The sequence below is a fragment of the Lepisma saccharinum genome, chromosome 28 (assembly GCF_977018435.1).
Source record: "Lepisma saccharinum chromosome 28, izLepSacc3.1, whole genome shotgun sequence".
Taxonomy (NCBI): domain Eukaryota; kingdom Metazoa; phylum Arthropoda; class Insecta; order Zygentoma; family Lepismatidae; genus Lepisma; species Lepisma saccharinum.
Window position 1 is genome coordinate 4,908,248 of NC_139256.1, and position 21,107 is coordinate 4,929,354.

General features: G+C 42.2%; 1 protein-coding gene across 1 annotated transcript in view; it reads left to right on the forward strand.

Moving 5' to 3' along the window:
- The window catches only part of LOC145980560 (uncharacterized), a 55,367-nt gene that overhangs the window by 30,562 nt on the left and 3,698 nt on the right, over positions 1–21,107 (forward strand). The gene's annotated exons all lie outside the window — the stretch shown is intronic.

The window sequence follows — 21,107 nt, forward strand, 5'->3', positions numbered from 1 at the left end:
TTGACTTTCCGAATCCGGTAGACGTTTCACCACGTTCCACGTACTTACAAGATCACTTCGTTCGCGTTGATCCAACTTTTTTCTGGAAGTCCCACCCATTTGACAAACAGTTTGTTGCCTTTTCTACGCAATACTTTCTCGATGAGGTACGTGTCGGGATGTTTTGTTTTAGAGAGTTCCTCTTCGTAAAATCTTCCTTTCAAATCTCACCGCTACTATCTTTTATTATATACGTGTGTCGGTTTCCGGGTAAAACTCGAACCACCGTAAAAAGTTCCGTGCTCCAATTTTTTGTTAACCCCTTCTCGAAGGTGCGTTTGAATTTGCTGATCCTCACCTGGTCTCCAATTTTGAATTTTGATTTCTTGGTAGTCGTGGGAGTGTACTTTGGACAGTAAACTGTAGAAATTAAACGCTGCTCGTCAGATTTCGTAACGTCAGCTGGCTTCATGCCTATTGTTCTGTGTACCGTGTGATTATAGTTGTTAACGAGTTCCGGCAGTATGTCGACCCATTTGTAATTTCCTCGAAGCGTGAATCGTTTCCACATGTGTGTTTTCAAGGTTCGATTAAATCTTTCCACGATGCTGGCTTTGATGTGACTGAAGGTTGAATAATGTCGAATGTCATGTTTCCGAATAAATTTTTGGAATACGGCATTGTAAAATTCCTTCCCGTTGTCTGTTTGCAAAAACCGAGGTCGTCTGTCGCTTTCGCGAAAAATTGTCTTGAATACTTCCGTGATGCACGTTTCTGTTCTGGCTTTCAAAGGTAGAGCCCATGCGAATTTCGAAAACGTGTCTATGACGGTGAGGAGGTACTTGTTGCCCTTGTTCAATTTATGTACATTTTTTAGATTGCCGCTACTCATCTCCACGAGGTCACTTTGCCAGAGGTCATCGATTCTCTTGGTTACCACAGCTAAACGCTCGTAGTTGCGGCGTGCAGGTTTATGCAATTCTTCGACAATAGCTTGCCTAGACATTTTTTTTTTTTTAGAGATTACGTTTGAAGAGAAGCACCAGCGTGATGGGATTCAAAGAGGGTGGCACTTCGCTCGTGTTTTGAATGATCAGCTTATCGCCGGCACTCACGTCAAAAACGGTAAGATCTTCGTCTTCGTGTATTTCATATATGTTGCGCGTTTCGTTCCAACGTGCCAGAGGAATGTTTCCTGCTTTCTGGACACCACGATTCGATATCAAGGTCATGGTGGGAACGCTAGCTTTTCTGCCGTGAGACCAGTACGAAAATTCGTTTATCTGAATCGTGCCATCGAGGAGAAACTTGTAGTACGGATGATAAGGATGTAACATGTACAGTTTGTTACCTTCGACGAACGTGGAGATTCTCTGCTGATTGGGTACGCTGTTAATTTCGATGGCTTGCAGAGAATGCAGTTTAGCGAATTTAGTATCGACGCTAACGAGGTTGCTGTGAAGCTGTCCCAGTGTATTTTGTACGGGCAACAAATATTCGACTATAGTATCCGTTACTGTAGAAAATGACGGTTTGATTTTCACTTCCACGTTCAACTGCTTGTAGCTTTCGTTTAGTTCTTGCAACTTGGCACCGAAAGAGGCCAGCGTCGATTCCTGCGTGGATTCCAGCACTCCAACTTGATCTCTGATGTTGACGACGATGTTCTGAAGGTTCTCGACTTGATTCAATTTCGAGCTCTTCTCGGTAAGATCGTTCACGATGCTTCGCATTTCGGTAAACTGCGTGTGAAGGTCGGCGACGCTCTGCGAAGTGGGCAGCGTCGACACCAGCGAAGTAAGTTCGTCTCGAATCTGTTCCACGTTCGCCGTTTCCGTTTCCAGTCGTTTCAGCATACGTGATATGTTCCTTTTCAAAGCGTGCAATTCTTTTGAGGTGGGGAGATTGGCCACCCTACTCTCGAGATCGCTCAATGAACTTTTGATGTCGCTCGAATCGGATAGTGCCGTCACCGCAGATTTCAATTTTTCCAAATCTTCGCTCGAAGGTACGCTTGTCCGTAACGATTCCAAGTCACTCTGTATGTTGTCCAGTACGTGATGAAAATGAGCAAGATTCGTTTCGACGTTCAAAGTTTCTAAATATTCGATCTTCTGCTGAACCGTGCTCAACGTGTCTTGTATGCTCGTCAACGCACTGGCTTCAGCGTGAATATTTTTAATTTCTTCGTTGATCAACTCCAGAGACGCCTGAAGCGTAGCGATGGTGGTTTGAATGTGTTCGAAATCTTTATAAGCCTCCAATTGAATTTTTATGTTCGCGACGCTTTTGCTGATGACCTGCAGTTCGTCTGACGATGGTAGGTTCGTCATGGTATCTTCCAAAGTCTGTAACTTGGATTTAATTTCTTCCAACGTGCCGGCGAATTCTTCTTGTAATTTGGAAACAACAACATGCAAGCGTTCTACATCAATATCCTTCACGACGGTTTGAAGTTCAGAGAAATTCTTTTCGATTGCCGAAGTTCGTTCTTCGATTTCGAGTTTCAATTTTTCCAAATCTTCATTTTTCGATTGAAATTGTTGTAATTTGGCCAAATCATTTTGAAGCTTATCCACGCTCAACTGTATATTTTGAACGTTGTCGTAAGAAGGTACGTCGACATAATTTTTTATGAGCGTTTTCAGTTCGGAATCGATTTTCAGAATGGGGTCGAGACATTGCGTTTGGAGCGTAGCGATCTCCGACTCTAAACTTTTGTTTAAGGTCTCCTGCAAAGCGATCAAATCGCTCCTCAACTTTTTAATTCGGACGTCGAGCATGAGAATCTCTTCTGCGTGGTCTACACGCTTGGTGTTGCCGAAAATGTCGTTAGGCATTTTGGTTAACGGTTATTTATAATAGGATGGACGATTCGTAATTCTACGAAGAGAGGAATGAGTTTGTCGTAATCTCCTAGGAGTTGAACGTAAAGATAATCTCCTGCAGAAACATCGTACGTAATGTTAGAAAGCATCTTGTCGTGCTTGATTCGAAAAATGTTCTTGCCGGTAGATATTTTGATTTCGCCTACGTTTTCCGGATTCACGGTGATTTGAAGTTTTCCATCGATCGGAATTTTGTAAAAATATAAATTGTTGTTGAAGACGTAAAACATCTTGCCCACATCGTCATCCAGTTTTGTCCAAATGCTGTTAAGGTGAACGATGAGTAGACCATTGAGTTTAGTTAACACGGAAGGTAAGAGGTTATTGGAATTTATTGGTGCAGTTTCCATAATGGTCTGTTTGCGAAAACCGAAAAGATTCATTGTTCCTGTTATTTAAATTAAATTTCTACATGCTGTGCCCCTTCATAGATCGAATAAAGAGAAGAGAAGAGAAGATTTTATCTGCGGCGATGCAATTCAAAAGGCTCGAGAACATGTAATTATGAAGAAGAAAAAAGTAAGAGTTGAATTTAATGAGCCTCGTGTTTAGAGCGAGCCTTAACGACATAATTACAACTTGCAACTTTTCATCGCCCGAGGGCCCCTCTTTTCCTCCGTCTGTTTTTGAAGAATGGCAAAAGACACACAGCGGACTTCATGGCCATGGGGTTACAGTTAACACACGTCACATTTATCGCTTCCATTGCAGTGGCCCCACTCTCTCGTGTGGATTTAACAATCGAGAACACGTAACTTGTTGTCTCTGCCATCCAATGCGACCTTGGTTACACGCGTCGTGTACAATTCGTGTAATTTATTCGCAATGCGATGATCGGTGCTGAGTTTTCTTTTATCTTGAAACAGACATTCTTTGTAGTCTTTCATGGTAAATTTACTGGTACTAATTTTTCCCACCCCCTTCGCTTTCTTGATCTCTTTCTTATCTGCAATCTTGACGCAGTACATTTTGGCACGAAGCCCCGCAAATTCGCTGATGTAATTACCACCCGCTTCGTCTTTGAACTTTCCTATGGTCATTTTATTTTCCGTCGAATGCAAGTGATGGCCTGATGGTAAGTTGCTAAAATCAAAAAGATGCTTCATCTTAGTCAGATCATGTTCGAGGCTTGGTGTGTTTTGGATTAGAAAAATGAAGCTATCCGTGTCAATGTAACATATTTGGATGTTATCTCCATAAAAAGGTTGAAACTGATCGTAGTACGATTGGTACATGTGCAATTTTGATAGTTCAAGGACTGTGGCACCTATGGCAATCGGCTTGTTGAGCATCACTTGCTTCTTGTTCTTCTCGACGAATACCAGATTCTCGTCGAAAATGGTGAAGTTTTTGAAGTAGGGTGACGCGACAATCTTTTCGAATTTCTTTTCGTCCGTGACCAACGTTGCGTCGATGTAATTACGCACGTTCTCCATCGTCTTGCCGTAGATGGCGTTATTGAACAGTTTGTACAGATCCTTGTCCGCAGGCGATGACGATTGCGCTCTGCGTCGCGTGTTCTCGGCTATGTACGGTTCCAGCCACCTGCTCTGCCTAAATTTCAATCCTCTGTGTACTTTCTTCAGCTGCATGCCGTGACGCACGTAGAATTGGAGGAGCCGGTAGTGCAGAACGTAATTCCTCTTGTTCTCCATGCTTAGTATGAGTTTTGGCTCCGATGATCCTCCAGGTGGCTTCTCTTTGGTGGGGGCCAGGGCCAATCCGTGATGTTTCTCGTGCAGCGTTTCGGGATAATCGAGATCCACTTCCAAGAAACAGCCCCATTCGCTATCTTCGCTCCAGTTGAGAAAATCATCCTCGCAGGAGAGTTCCTCTTCGGTCATCCACGCGTAGTCGCCGATGGGAAGACACTGGGACATGGAGTGGCCATACAGGTTGTTGACATCCCAGTAGACGATGTAGGTGTTGGACTTCGATGCATCGTAACCAGGCGTATGAGGATTGTTTGCCTGCGCATGCCTTCGGGGACATTGGACGATGCCACCGCGTATCGCACTCTCCATGAAGGCATACTGTTCCTTCTCTGCGATGAGTCCCAGTTCCACGTTGGTGTATTTCATCATGGATTCCCAAGTCAATCCCGGCGTCGTGAAGAAATACGCAGGATCCAACTTGTAGATCGAGATGCATCTCTTGCGAAACGACTCGAAAATGTCCATGAGGAGAGTCACGTCCAATTTCAAATACAGGTCGTGATAATCACGAAAAGTTTGGCAATTGAAGGCCGTCCACACACTACGAGCGTGTTCGTAGTCCTCTTCGGAACAGACGTCCTCCGTGAGATGGGAATAAAATGCCTCCCGGGGTGGAAGTTCCGTCTCGTCAAATTTGTCAAAATCATTGACGTACTCGTAGGGGTAGACGCCCTTGCGACGCAACAGATTCAAATTCTCATCTCTCCCCGAAGAACACTTTTGCTTGGTGGCCACAAGATCTTCGTCGCCAAGTTGAGCTGCAAGGGAGGCCAGGCTGGAGGACAGGAAATTATAAGAATCCAGGATTCTAACTTCCACACTTCCTCCTTCTTCGAGAGGGATCCACACTCTCACGGCGATGTACTTCTCGCTCGTTCTCGGGATGATGCTGATTCGAGAAGTTATGTTGTAGAGCTCTTTGACGAAGAGATGCGTATCGTACTTCTCGGTGTAGTGCAGAAACACGACAACGAAATGCGACTCCTTAATCCTAAGATTGCACGAATTACAGATTGTGCTCAGGAATAATCCATTCTGGTGGTCATGGTGTATGACCTTGTGATTTTTGGGGGTGAAAGCCTGCTCACACTCCGCGCATCTTGTCGCCGTGTCATGTCTCCGCTGTTGTTCCGTCGTGAGAGCAGGTGGAGAAACATAAGAACCTTTCAGGCTGGGTGCAAGTTCTCTCGCACATTCCGCTATCTTCTTAACAAAATGTTTTGCCGCATCAGGTCCGCAATACAAGATGACATCATTCAATTTTTCTCCGTAGATGGAGAAACTGCAAGGCTCGTGGTGAAAAATTTGGATCGTGCTTGAGGTAGAGGGATCAGGGTTGCAAGACGTCATGGGAACTTGGAAGCTTTCAAAGTCGGCATAAAGGACAGCGGGATGGTGGAGAAGAGCCTGGTGTTTCTGAAATTTCATCTTGGTTCCGGGTTCCGGCATGACATCTTCGGGTTCTGCATTCACGGAGCCAAAACACTTGTGCTGTTTTTTCGTCTTCTTTCCCACGCGAAAAACTCTCAAGCATCGATCGCAAATGTCGATCTTATCGCGATTCTTGCTCATCTGTCTTCCTACTAATCGAGAAAAATTCCGTATCAAACTGTAACAGCCATCTACGAGCAAGAGTCGAATTACATTTTTCTGGCTTCTCGCAGGTCTTAACACACGAATGTTGTCGCAATCGTCAACCCCAAACACGGAAATATCGATATCTTCTCCTTTTTCCTCTCTATAGTTTTTTTCAAATTGATTGATCTCATTCAGGGGCACAGGATAGGAAATTCCTCGCATGACATTCTTGTATCCCCCCTCATATCCTCTGTAATTGGACAGGCGTTCGGGGTTAACATTATTAGCTGGGTGTAATGCGGCGATGACAGACCATAGGAAACTCTTCGCATCATTACTTTTTATGTTCAACACTGCATTTTGCTTTTTTTTTGTTTTTTTGTTTTTTTGAGCGCTGCGTAACGGTTTGAAATTGCAGACTCGAAGCTGTAACATGTGGCTGCGACCGCAAAGACTCCATCCACTTCCACGACCTTCAAACTCTTCTTGTTTTTGTCCCAAGTGCTCGAATAGCCGTGTCACAATTTCCTCCAGATCGTCGTGATTGCTCTCATGTAAACCTTCGCACCCTACATAAAAGCTGAAAGTGCTTGACTCGGACGAGACAACTTTCTCATACAGCAGGGTCAAGACGAGATGAATTTTAATTGCAACATTAACGAGGCAATCCCGTAATTGATCGACTATCGGAGATTTCACATTGTCGAGGAAGGTGCTCGAGTCACATTTTTCGTCAGCTTCAGATTTATACGTCATAATGCGTGCACTTTTATTCAAAGCACCGCCGCATTCATGCCCATCAGTGCGAGATTTCTTTGCCGGAGGGACTACGACATCATGTTCCGGTAGACGACATTTTTTCAAATGCCTAGCAATATTAGGTTTAGAAATTAATTTTCCACAGTTGCGACATGCCACTTTCCCGCAAAGACCGGAGGGACCTGGTTGCGGTTCCATTTTTCCTCTGTTATTTATATATACAGATAAATTTTTTTGGGGGGGGTTGGTAGGGGAAAGCACACTGAAACAGAAGGAAAAAAGTTGAAAAAATGCTAGACATTTTTTTTTCCTTCCACATATATATATTATTGGCGAGCCCAACTTAAGAGTTCAGTATGGGGCTTATGGCAACAGCGTTGCCGCATGGTGTGCAGTAGAAGAAAGCTCCAGCGCACATCGAGCGTCTGCTGTGGTACACGCAACAACAAAAGTTAGTGGTCAACGGGGCTGTTCACTGCCAAACTTTTCCTCTAGAGGCGCCAGCCCTGTTTGTCCCTAAATAATTTCGTTCGTCATCTGGTTGCTCTAAGCTTTACATTGGAGTGCGATAGGATGGCTATTCAAACGTTATTTTCAACGAAGGTAAGAACTTCTTGTGTAAATCGATAACAAAAATTGTTTACCAAAGCTTTAGGATTATGTAGCAAGTCATAAATTTCTGAAAATTACGTTGTCCTGAACCTAAGAATTAATATATTAAAGCGCAACGACAGGGTAGCTCAGACGGGCTAAATATAGTATATTTATGCACAAAGAGCACTAAACTAGACGTTATTTTGGTCGTCCCTAGCTGCTATGGGTCTATAATTTAAAAAAAAATAGATTTCTGCACTACGGTTTTATGTTTCCTCTTGTTGCAACTTGCGAGTATGTGCAATTCAACGGCGGGAGTAGGAATCGGGAAAACTACCTAAATTACAAAAATAAAATGTATTAAGTGGATAAGCGCATAATATTTATTATTATACACTATGCCCTATCCTATAACTTAATATTAACATATGTTTTCTTTGTATGAAGCAGACATTTCCCCCTCGTATTTTCGTCCTTTTAAGATTATAATTCCTGTAAATAAGAAAATCCTAGAGGTTGCGAGATATGAAACAGAATGTAACATATTTCTTGTAATAACTATTCTTCTCAATAAATATGTATGTATAAAATAGAGAACTATATTTACTAGCTATGAGGAAAAGTATGATATCACGATAAAAAATAAGTCGGGTATTAATAACAACTAGCTATAAAAAAAGTGCAGTCGCGTGGAATTATTATGTATTATTCTTTACCAGATTCACAAGAATAAAACACTTAAATTGTGAAAATTCAAAGTGACGTAAACAAGTGCTGTGCAAATTTAATGCTATTTTTAGATCCGATATCTTTTCTGTTATTAACAATCGTCTTATTAAAATTCTTAGTTTCACAACACTGATGTTCCGATATAATTTCCGATGTTAAGATGAAATTAAACTTGCAATTTAATGTAATAGCAGCACGTTCAGCATCAAATTCCCCTTATATTTAAATATGGGAGAACAATTGCCCATCAAAAGCGTGGGGTCACAACATGGGTGCTGGCACCTACAATAGTTTGCTTTGACTGGAACATACAAGAATGCATGACTTGGTGGGAAGCTGGTCATTCTTGCAGCTGTTGGTCCACAATAATGACGGTCCGTGGAGGAAGATTTGAAAATAACTGTTTCCGAATATACTTTTTATACGTCTTGCTCTCTATTTTATCACAGTGTTTTTCTTTCCTTTATGCACATAAAGGCGACAACGTTACCACTGCTCTATCGGGGAGGCCTCTTTCACATTTTTCGGTGCACTGTCTCATTTGAAACGGAACAGTGTTCATTATAATACCGGCATACACCAAAGGACCCCGGTCGTCGCATTTTAATTAAGGGATTAGGGTTCTATACCCTGTGGAGGCATTTAAAGGTTCGTATCTCACATAAAACCGTAAGTCCGTCCAGTCCCAATTAACATATCTGTGCAGAAAAGTGAATTTAAAACTCAATTAATCAAAAACTAGAGGTGTGAAATAGATAAAGTTCTGTTGTATTTGTGTAATAGAAAAAAAAGACAGACATTGGAAATATTCAATCTAAAATGCTCTCGCTTTGTGTCCATCAGTTAACGTTATTGCCTTTCAAACAACAAGTTCCGGATTAAATTTACTTAGGTATCTCATAAATCTATTCCCTATTTATGCATTTGCGTCAAACTTTACTATCTGGAAAAGAACTGCTCGATCATTTTATGTTCTTTTAATATAATGCTATCTAACTTTTTATAATAGTTAGTCATCCTTTGGGAAGAGCGAGTGAACCGGGGGTATTCCCGCTAGATCCACCAATGCATACAATATGCCTGTTTTCAGAGAAAAATTCCCCAAAACAAGAAAGCCCACACACAAATAATAAATTTCTTGACCTGGCCCCAAGACGGAAGCCTATTCACGAACTTTTGCCTGGCCATTCCCCACCCCCTTCCCTCTTCCCAACACGTGTTTGCAGCAAGTGGCAACAGGCGAATGGCTGTTATTTTTGACTCCCCAAATCGCGCTTAACATAAGAAAGGAAAGCACATTTTTTGAATGTTCTGAATTGTAATAGAAGGTATAGAGCATCAAAACCTTACATTTCCTCTCCTTTTTGCATATTTATTATTTTCTCTTCGCATGTTAATAACTTTTGTTTCTGGCAGAATGGGGATGGGGATCTCAAAAGTAAAAGCCCATAACGGCCCATACTAAACTCTTAACTTGGGCTCCTCTATAGACGCGAACAGTATGTGTGTGTGTGTGTGTGTGTGCACTGTTGTAGGAGGTAAAAAATATGCGACATGTAAGTGTGTGTGTCAATTTTTTTATGACTCCTCTTGAATATGTGTGTGTCAGACGCAAAACAAAATATAAATATATCATGAAAAAAATAAAAACTTACCTTTCAAGAGAGATAGAGAGACTTCAAAAAACTTGTAGCTCACTAAAAAAACTTCCACGATGATATGTATGTATGTATACTGCCAGACAAACAAATTAAAGAATACTGAACTGCCACGATTGACGTTCACTATGATAGGAAGAAAACTGCTACGTTATATAGGAATCCCCACCCCACAGGACTACCCCTCCTTTGGTGGGGTGATGACCTGCAGTCGCTTCGAGGCACGAAGCACGCAGCAGGCCGGCCGGATGATGATATCTCGCTTCTCGCAAGCGGTCATTTTCCGGAGCAGAGCGGGGGGGAATTTCCACGCAGGCCGGCGGCTGATGACCTGCAGTCGCTTCGAGGCTCGAAGCACGCAGTAAACTAAAACACAATAAGCGCTATAGTCAATGTCCTAGCAATAACCCCCCCCCTTCCCCGTTTGTGGTACAAACAAACAATACTATACTTTTTTCAACAAAAAACTTTTCAATGCGCACAATATTTTGTGGGGGACAAATAGCAAATAAACAGGCGTTGACAGTTCCACCCATACTTTCGTCGTCCCAAGGCCGACGTATACAGCAGGTTGTTAACATCAGCTCTGGCAATTGTTGAGAAATAGTGACGTCAGTTTGACTGGGACTTTTGAGGTTTTGGTGAACGCCAAATGAGTAAAATAAATTTTGATGTTTTGGCGTTGTTTTCTTTGCTGCGAAACATCGTCAGCGCAATAAATAAGCACGCGCGCGTGTGTGGCACATCGTTCCCGAGAGAGGTTTACAAAAATCACGATATACAAACATTGGTGTCCCCGAGACTTGGAAGATTACGATAAGGTGCATTCATACTTCAAGAATGAGAAGATGAGAAGATGAGAGGATGAGAGGATGAGAGGATGAGAGAATGAGAGGATGAGAAGATGAGAGGATGAGAGGATGAGAGGATGAGAGGATGAGAGTGCATCTTTCACTCATCACTGCTTTTCTGCGCCGTGAAACATCGTCAGCGTAATAAATGAGGCGCGCGCGCGTGTGTGTGGCACATCGTTCCCGAGAGAGGTTTACAAAGGTCACGATATACAAACATTTGACCGGGACTTTTGAGGTTTTGGCGAACGCCAAATGAGTAAAATGAATTTTTGATGTTTTGGTGCCGTTTTCTTCGTTGCGAAACATCGTCAGCGTAATGAATGAGGCGCGCGCGCGTGTGTGTGGCACATCGTTCCCGAGAGAGGTTTACAAAGGTCACGATATACAAACATTGGTGTCCCCGAGACTTGGAAGATTACGATAAGGTGCATAAGATGAGAGGATGAGAGGATGAGAGGATGAGAGGATGAGAAGATGAGAAGATGAGAGGATGAGAGGATGAGAGCTCATCTTTCACTCATCACTGCTTTTCTGCGCCGTGAAACATCATCGGCGTAATAAATGAGGCGCGAAACGGGGAGAGAAAGTGGGTTTTTGAGGTTTTTGAGGTCGTTTGGTCAAGAAATCAAAGTTGCAGTGGGAGTCACATTTACTATCTACTATATATATATATATATATATATATATATATATATATATATAAAATGCCACATAGAGCCACCATAAGGGATAAATAAATTGTCTATCAAATGTGCGGCGCTCCTTTTCCTTCAAACAAAACTGTTTAGCAGCAAGAGTCTGAAGTACTTAGTAGTTATAACTTCTCTCTCCCGTAATTCATGAGGCATTACAGAAAATAACCAAATTGCGAGCGAAGCGAGCAAGAAAATTATTAGATCCAAATTTTTGCAAACTGAAAACAAATATAATATGGCACAAAAATCTTCATGGGGTGCCATGGCACTCTTTCACAACTTTTTCTATTTAGATCATTCTGCGCCCAGGGCCGACTCCCGCCGCCCCCTAGCTACGGCTCTGAACTTGGCAAGACTTTAAGAAAAGCAGATATTGCTAGCGAAGAGAGCAAGAAAATTTTACGAAATGTAAATTTATTTATATAAAATTTGAGGGGTAGGGAAACTGCCCCTCTGTGTCCCCCAGGTTCTCTTGGCCGTCTGGAAGAAATAATGCAAGAAAGACGTGAAAACTAATTCCATCCTGAGTATCCTTTTGTCCTGCTACTCTTATAGTCTTGCTTTCTTTTACGTCAATGTCTCGCCCCCCTAGAATTGATTCCCGTCGAAGGCTGGGGAGGGGCAATGCTCATTGCCTCCGTCGTTGCGCCACTGCACCCCTTCCCCCGTAGTTGCTTTAAACTTTACTCGAGAGGTGTAAGGGTTGCTCCTTCCACGTAGTGCACCCAATAGTCAACCCCACTTACACGTAGTACACCCTGGACTGCAGACTAACGAGGCTCTGGCGACTGGCCCCATGACCAGTATAATTTTGTTTGTGTTGTCCTGTGTTTTGTCCTTATTTGTGCTGAGCGCCCTTTTACAGTCTCAGCTTTTAACGAAAGTCAGAAGATTTTAATATTTCATGATTTTAGTTATGCAACGTTAGAGTTGTGTGTAACGATAAGGGGCTGGACCCCTTATAATGTGACGGGTGCACAATAGCCTTAGTGCTGACGCACCCAAAATTTTAAATTCAAATAAAATAAAATCAAACTTTACTCGAATTGAAAATACTTAATTTTCTGTAAGAGTATAATATCGTTTAATAACGGCGATATGAATCCTCCCCACTAAATTTCTAGACGAAAGTACAGTCGGAGAAAGAATTTCCTGGGCCACGGGACCTAGAATTTCGTAACGTCTTAAAGCCTGTTGTTTATGCAACCCAAATAAAAAATTATTCGCTTAAGTTTGTCTGGTGGATCTGAGTTCTCGGGAAGGATTGAGCATTGATAGCATGAGTCACATGACTCATGCCCCAGCAACAACAAACAACAGCTGGGTGCTACGTGGCCTCAAGAAGAACATTTCAGCAACTGTTTTCTTAACAAGATCTGCCACACGTTAATTGCTTAAGTCTAGTTTATGCACTGGACCTACAGATTAAAGTGGGATCCGAACCAAATGTTCCTGTATCTGGTATTGAATTCAGAAGCCTTTGATTACATGTCGAAGACGTTACCACTACGCCATCGGAGAGGCAATGGAACGCCTTGAGAAAGAGACGAGTGAAACCATATTTGGCGTAAATTTTAAAAATAAGACAATATTTTGTGGTCACAGTCTCGAACCGTGAGAGAGGCATATATATTTTTTGTCTCATCGTCCATTTCACGAGTTTATAATTCTTCCTCAGCAACACGATTAATACGAGTGGTAGAAGATAAGCAAAGTAAAATAACTGAAACAGAAATAAAAGGAAAAAGCGAAACAAATTTTATCCATAATATTCTGCAGTCACTTCAGTCGTGTTCAAGGAATGCTACCTTTAAAGAGAGCCACGGTGTCTCTCTTGTCTTTTCCCCTTCCTTTGTGTCTCGATTCCCTCTGTCACGATTGGTCTAAAACTAATTAATGCGACGTTAATTAAACAATCCAAACAACGAAACAATGCACAATCAACTGCTCAACATTCCAATTTTTTTCGAATCGGAAAACAATTGAGATGCTGTAAAATGAAGCAAGATGCAGTAATAAACTGGGAATTTGGTACGGTATAGAATTAAATCGATGAAGATGTTCCATTTGATTGGATTTTTGTTATTTAGTGTCGCTATTCTTTCACTTTCTGCAAATAGCGACGATGAAGATGAGTAATGAGTGATGATATGATGACATTGATTAACGGACACTCACCAAGAACACCCATGGCCAAGCCGAGATTCGAACCAGGGACCCATGCTGTCGTAGCGCGCTGTGCTAACCACTCCGCCACGGAGGTTGGTTAGGAGTGGACATTATACCATATTTTGTGTGGGCAATTGTGATCAATCAATGGAATGACTAGGCATATTATATTATTAATATATTCATATCATAATATCACGTCATATTATTCGGCACGAAGTAACATCAGAGACATTCAATCTTGCATTATTGCATTTCAACTATTTCTTCGACTTCCGGTTAATAACATCAATAAGATAAATTATGAAACAAATGATAATGAATGTGGAATATTGACAGTTATTTCGAATTACCTGACACAAGCAACATTAAGCAGACTCGGTGGGCAAGCTCATTAAGTGGTCAACCTTCGATCTCGTCACCAAAGTTCCCGGATTTGAGTACCGTCCTTGTCACAGGTGTTTGAGTATTTCATCATTAATTTCATGTAATGGTCACTCGTCCGCGACTAGGAAGAAAAGTGATGTTACGTAACAAAACTAATAAAAATAAACATGATCAAAGAGTACTTATTTCATCTCTCACGAAATCTCCTATAAAACCGGGATATATATGAAATATATGTATCTTCACATACTTTTTCGATTTCTATATTTAACTGGCCGAGACCGAGAACAGGAGAGAAATTTTCAATTCGAGAAACCGAGAGACGGAGACACTGTAAAGTCTTGTTTCTTTCTTGACATCTCCTAATTGAGTTGTTGTTCTGTTTGTTATTGGCTTTGTATTGGCAATTGTCATTATTCTTCCCCTGTAGGTAAACCATAACGACGATTTATGATGAAATAAAGCAGATAAAACGGCAAGAACAAGAAAGTCATGCCTGCTCGGGACTTCAACCCAGAACCTTACGTAACGAGATTTGAAATTCTGGAGAAGGCATCTGTGTTTCGCTTGGCTTTCCTCAACTTCTGTTATTTTATCATGCACGTATAATTAAATGGATCTGAGAAAATACGTTGCGATCCATAATTGTGTTGGTTAGATGCTATAAATGTGAACTCCAACATGGAATAAATTATTCCCTTTTGTATGTGGTTGAATATGAAATTTTCTTACACTGTGACAATTTCTTTTTTAGTTTTTCTGCACAGATAAGCTAATCTGGACTGGACCTTCAGTTTAAAATGGCATACGAACTACTACGTGCATCCACCGTGTATCGAACCCGGGATCCCTTGATTATAAGGTGACGACATTATCATAACGCCATCGAGGAGGCCCCGTGAGAAAATATTATTCACTCGATCTATACAACAATTTATTTAAACATTTACATTTTCGTTTTCTTCTTTCTTTTTTTGTTAACTACTCTTCTACGACTCTTTTTTTGTCTTGGAATTTCTTCTTGTTTCAGGAAAGAATAATACATGCAGGCTGTATACCCCCCCCCTCCCTCCGTGCAAATAGATAGAAAGCTCACTCTCGAGAACTAATTTACAAATAACGTAACCATTAGGAAACAATTCGAACGTTAACTGATATAACTGCAGATGAAACAATACTTACATACGCTAACGAAATATCTATTCTTGTATAAGCTCACAGGCAACAGGTATCTGGTGAGTCATTCGCTCTTGCTAACTACGAGCGAAGGTCACTGAACCAAAGGGTGGCAAACAGGCGTCTGCTCTACGAAACTAGGGTTAGCAGACGAGGCCCGTGTTCTTGTTATCAATGACGTAGGAACACAGCTTTCATATCAAACTAGACGTATGTTTTGGTTCCGTCATTGCATGTAGAAGAACACTTTCTCGTCGTGGCCTTGATGGTCTACCTAAAGGCTTCTCTGCTAGAAAGATATCTTACCATTGAGAGGAGGAAAAGTGTGTGTGTGTATCGCGGTCCTTCAACTTTCGTATTCTTCTTCATTTCAGAACGCGTGCTGTATCGTCGATTTAATCCAATCTAGCCGTCCTAATTTCACATTGTCTTCCTGCTTATGTTATTCGCGACGAAGCTTCTGGTTTCGATAATCTGGACAATAACGGGATTGTGTTGGTTGGTTGATTTGGTGTCTAAGTCCACTTTATGCACAGTAAGACTAATCGCGATTGCACCTACAGTTTAAAGTGGTATCCGAACCACTATGTGCCTATTGCCTACACATTACTTTGCTGCTAGATATTTGCATGCTAAGATGTAGGAAGTGCTACATTTTCAGTGTGTGGAATTAAGATTTATTTCTGATACGAAGAATCGGAGAATGGAGTAGTGAGAAAAGTATCACCTCACATGTTTAAATTATAGCGCCCTCCCCCCCACACGCAGGATATCGGCCGTGGTTTTTATAACGAAATATAACATGGATGAATTGTGTCAAGAGAAACTGGAGCCTATTCACATCCCTACGGAACTTGGAAGAAAGTCGACGTAGGAATTAGAAAGTTCTGTTCCGACAAAATCGGGACGTCTAGTAAATGAAAAAGCAAAGTGCTACTTGTGCTTTGAACCAAGCCATGAAGGCATGTAGGGGGTGCGGAGTTAGGGTCCCACACTTTCTTGTGACAGGCCGCGGTGGCTCAGTCGGTAACGCGTCTGACTACCATGCTAAAGGTCCCGGGTTCGATCCCCGGCCGGTTCAAATCCGGGAACTTTTCTAACAGTGTAAGCGTACCGGCGCCCACCCAGCGTCGAATAACATGGGTACCTGGGGGAAACCCTGGGGGGTAAAGGCGGTCAGGGGCGTGATGCTGATCACATCACCCCCACTCACGACCGGATCAAGAAAGTGTGGGGCGTTACCCCCACACCCCCTATACGCCTTCATGGCGTGGTGCTATGCACAGGGGAACACTTTACCTTTACCTTCACTTTCTTGTGACGGCCGAAGGTGGGGATAATGTGATCAGCACCACGCCCCTGGCCGCCTTTACCTCCCCCTCCAAGTTTCCTACAGGTACCCACTTTATACGATGCTGGGTGGGCGCCTGAGCCACTTGAACAGGTGGACAAAATTCCAATTCTCCCCAGTCGGGGATCGAACTCAGATCTCTCGCATGGTAATCAAACTCCCTAACGACCGAGCTACCGCGGCACATATAGTATAGTAGCCTTTGTAATTAAGGCAAGAATTATTTTAGCGTTTCGTTCAACGGTTTTAGGGGAATCATTTTCGGACATAGGCTATAACTCTTGTCGGTTCTGCGACCTGACTTGAGAAAAGGCGATTTTATGACGAACAACATTCCACCTGACAAGTCACGTGACTTTCCTACATTTCCTGTGTCTGTTGGCTATTGCATGAAAGACGAGTTGCTCTTGAGACAGACAGAATCACCCGATCACCTAAAGGTGCAATGTGTGTTGCCTACCTTTCCGGCATTACTTACTGCCATTAAAGTCTTATGGGGAAGAACTTTTTTCCACCACTGTACGTTAGAAATCTAATGTCATATATTTCACACGTATAATTTGATTTCAGTCATAGTAATTTACATTGATGCGATAATTTCAAATTCAAGTGGTGTTTTTTGAGGGGGCAACACTATTATTGGGGTAATATGCCTCATGGAAAAATACCTTACTTGTCCCTCAGTGGAAAAAATCTGCAGACGTCCCCCCCTTTGCCCCCTCCTTTCCCACCCCGTGCGCACGCCTATGGGTATGAGTGCGATAGAGAAAGAAATAGAAGAACGATAGAGAGAAATAAGGAAATGATATTTGAAGATCGCGACAGAGAGAGAGAGAGAGAGAGAGAAAGATGGAGAAATAGAAAATAGAAATAGAGAGAGTACGAGAAAAAGAGAACCTAAAGAACTGGAGAGAGGAAAGAGAGACAGAGAGAAATGGAAATAAAAGAACGATAGAGAGAGAGACGAAAGAAGAAAATAAAGCTCGAAGAAGAGAGAGTATATATGAGAAAACTAGGCGGAAAATATAAGACGAAAAGCAGTAAAATGAATAATCACGAACAGACAGAACAAGCAAGAAGAAATACATATTGTAAGATATGAAATACATAAGTATATGAAAGGAATGAAGGTGAAAGCAGTACATATAAAAAGCAAGGACTGAAGAGCAATTGTTTCAAAATTCACTCATCCTCATCGTCGCGATTAGCCAAGATTAGCAGAGAAAGTGACGCTAAATAACAATCAAAACAGGAAGGAAGAAAAGTTGATACAAATTTGAAACTTTAGTTTACTAGTTTGTTGTTGGAAATTCATTTTGTTGTTCCTTTCGGCGATACATCCAGCGATACTATAGTGGAACCACAAGCAAAACCTGTGCAGACCTGCGACTCCTGTGCACTGTACCCCGCGAGGAGGGGCAGGGGAGAGTGGACCATGCTTCCTTATGGCTCGAGCTGAACGGAAGAAGGGAAAGCTGCGCGGGGACTTTTCGTCCAAGGTTTCTTTCCTTGAGGTCGATCTATATTATCCAGTCTAAGGCAAAGAGCTGTAACAGATTCAATCATGGTGAATATCGATTAGCTACACTCATATGAAACTAGTAAAAACTAAAAAGAAAACAAAAAACTAGCTCTCTATCATTCTTAAACCCGAAGGTTTATGCCTGCAGCAACACAAGCCTTCCATCTGTCCCTATCAATCCAATGTTTTCCATCCTTACTGAGGTCTGGTCCTCCTCCGTGCGGTCTAAGGCACCTTGCTTTGGATGGCGGCTGCGGAACGGCATGGGTTCGATCCCGGGTTCAGTCTCCGGGAATTTTCGGCCTGTGTATAGGGCCGGTGGCAACCCACCATCGTGAGGAAATTGGGGAGCTCCGAGTGAGTGAGCGTAATCCGGTCGCGACGTCCTACAACGGCTAGGGGTTGGTCGGGCCGACTACCCGTCCCCCTAGTCTGGCTGCAGATCTCCACGCCCCCCTGGTGGCCCGCGTGGGAGGGAGGCCAGCAGTCGGTAGGTACGCCTTGGCCCATTATTGGCTGTAGCGCTATAGGGTTATTTTACTGAGGTCTATTTCAACGTTATCCACCTTGGTCTTCCTGCAGATCTCTTACCATGAGGTTTCCCAAGAAGAATCCTGTAAACTCTTCTTTCCTCTCCCATTCGTGCCACATGGCCTGCCCACCTAAGTCTTCTTGATTTAATTATTCTAATAATAGCTGGCAAAAATACCGCACCGTGAAAGGTTTCGTTGCGATGTTTCTCGCTCCACCGAAGTGCTGACAGTGAAATATTAAGACCGTTTGATCGCGTCTGAGGGTAAATCTGATTTTCGTGAGCAAGGAATTACGGCAAGAGCGCCAGCCGTGCGATTCAGAAAAGGGCTGTTCAGCTGTTATCGTCGCTTCACGCTCCGTGTAGCGTGCGAGAGGAACCATGCCCACTCACGCGGCCGTACCACTCCAGTTCCCTCCATCACCTTGGCGAGTACGACCTAATTGTTTGTTTGCCTCTTCACATGTTGTTTTTGCGCTAAGCATTTGCGTTACCGCTAGCTAACAGAAAATTATTAATTAATATTAATTGGTAGGAACCTGTATTTACAAAACATCATCGTCCTTGTCAGTGGTGTTTTCCCCTATATTTGCATTTAAAAAAAGTCCGTTAATTACTTAACGTTATATGTAATTAGTAGGGACATTGAATTTTCGCGATGCGCGAAATCGCGAAATGTGAAAAAAAGATTCAATTTTGAACATTCTGCACGTAACTACACCCCCAATGATGAAATATGCAGGAGTTTTATTCGCGAAGTAATGCGAAATGTGTGCTTTTCCACGAAATGAACGCTTTTTCGCGAAATAACCGTGAAATATCATCAAATTAAGTAGAAAACACGCAAAAACCGGAAATCGAGGTTGCGCGCGCAAACTGTCGATTTGTAACGAAACGTTTGCCTAAAGTTTCCTACCACTAGCAGCTGAAGAACGTTTTATCTTCGATCACATCAGGAAGACGCTGCAAATTGGGATTTCCCATGCGCATAATCTCAGTTCGAAAACTTCGCTCTCTGTCAAGCTGCATTCCTTTCTTCCCCCGAATGTCTACTCAACTTCCAGTTTCATTGAACTTGCTAGCTGTAGCAGCGATAAGATTAGTCTGTTCCCGCACATCAAGGGAAACAATGGTGTCATTTGTGTTCAGTCATGAATGAATTTTGTTTATCGTCATGTGATTTTTAACATGTGTTTGTGTATGTGCAGTAGTGATTATTTTATTTGTTGGACAGCAAGGATATCCTTTAAATACATACAATGAATAAATCACTTGAGATATGCAATTTAGAAATGAAGTGATTTTGTGTTGATGTTTTCTTTTTGGTTGGACAGCTAAGTACTTGTGCATGTGTACAGTATATAAAAATGAAGTAGTTTATCAATTTATAGGTCTTTCGTATCTTGTCTCCTCTCATAATGAAAAAGTGTGTGCAATTTTTTTTCCACCGCTGGTATATACCGCTGATCTAACATTTTATTTACCGCTTTCCTCAGTTTTTATTTACCATAAATTTGTGTCCCTAGTAATTAGGGACCTCATTAGCCCTTTCATTTTTGATTCGTTCATATCCCTTATGTATATCCGTCTAGCTTCTGCTGTTTCCTTGCACTGGAGGAGAATGTGGAATTTTGTCTCGTCTTCCCCACACATTCTGCACTCCCGTCATATCTCACACGCTTGAATTGTGGCCATCCCCCTAGCCTGAACCATGCCCAAACCAGTCCTGTCACTTGCTCCACACACGTCTACCTATAACCGACCTGGGAACCTTAGTTGATGGACGGGAGTGAAAGTGCCTGAGAGCGGTGTGCAGAAAACTTCTTTTTGACAATATGATAACTAGTGCTATAAGTGTAAAATTATGAGAAAAATAAAACAGGTTAATAGACTGTAGTGAGAGAAGAACACGCAATTAGCATGTAAGGTAAAGTTGAACACCTGAGGGCATAAAGAGAGGGATTATGGGAGGAAAAAAGAAGATGAAAAAAAATCTTCATTGATGTATGGAAATGTGTGTACAGCCGCAAAGGCTCATACTGAAATAAACCTCTATTCTATATAATTAGGGACGTACCCTGCCTGATATTTGAGGGGACAGGTGTTCAGGGTTCGAATCCTGGCCGTGACATGGGTGTTCTTTGTGAACGTCCCTTGAAGAACATCACCATATCATCGCTCATCCTCATCTTAGCGATTAGCCAAAAGTGGCCGAAAGGCGAAGTAAATAAACCGAATCAATCAAGTCTTTGAGAGTACGAAATTTGATTATTGTGTAAGTTAATATGACTTAAAAATTATAAAGGTGTTTCGTAAGTTCGTTTACAACGCTTGGGAGGTGATTGTAAGAGTGAAAATAAGGTGGAACACATAACACTGCTAGGTCAAATGTTTGCCCAACACTACTGTCCAAGAACCTCACGTCTTTCCATTCAACCGTGAATGTTTAACAACCTGCTGCTGGCACAACACCTGAAGCACGAATGGCACAGACACGTGCGCTCCTTCATGAGGAAACCTA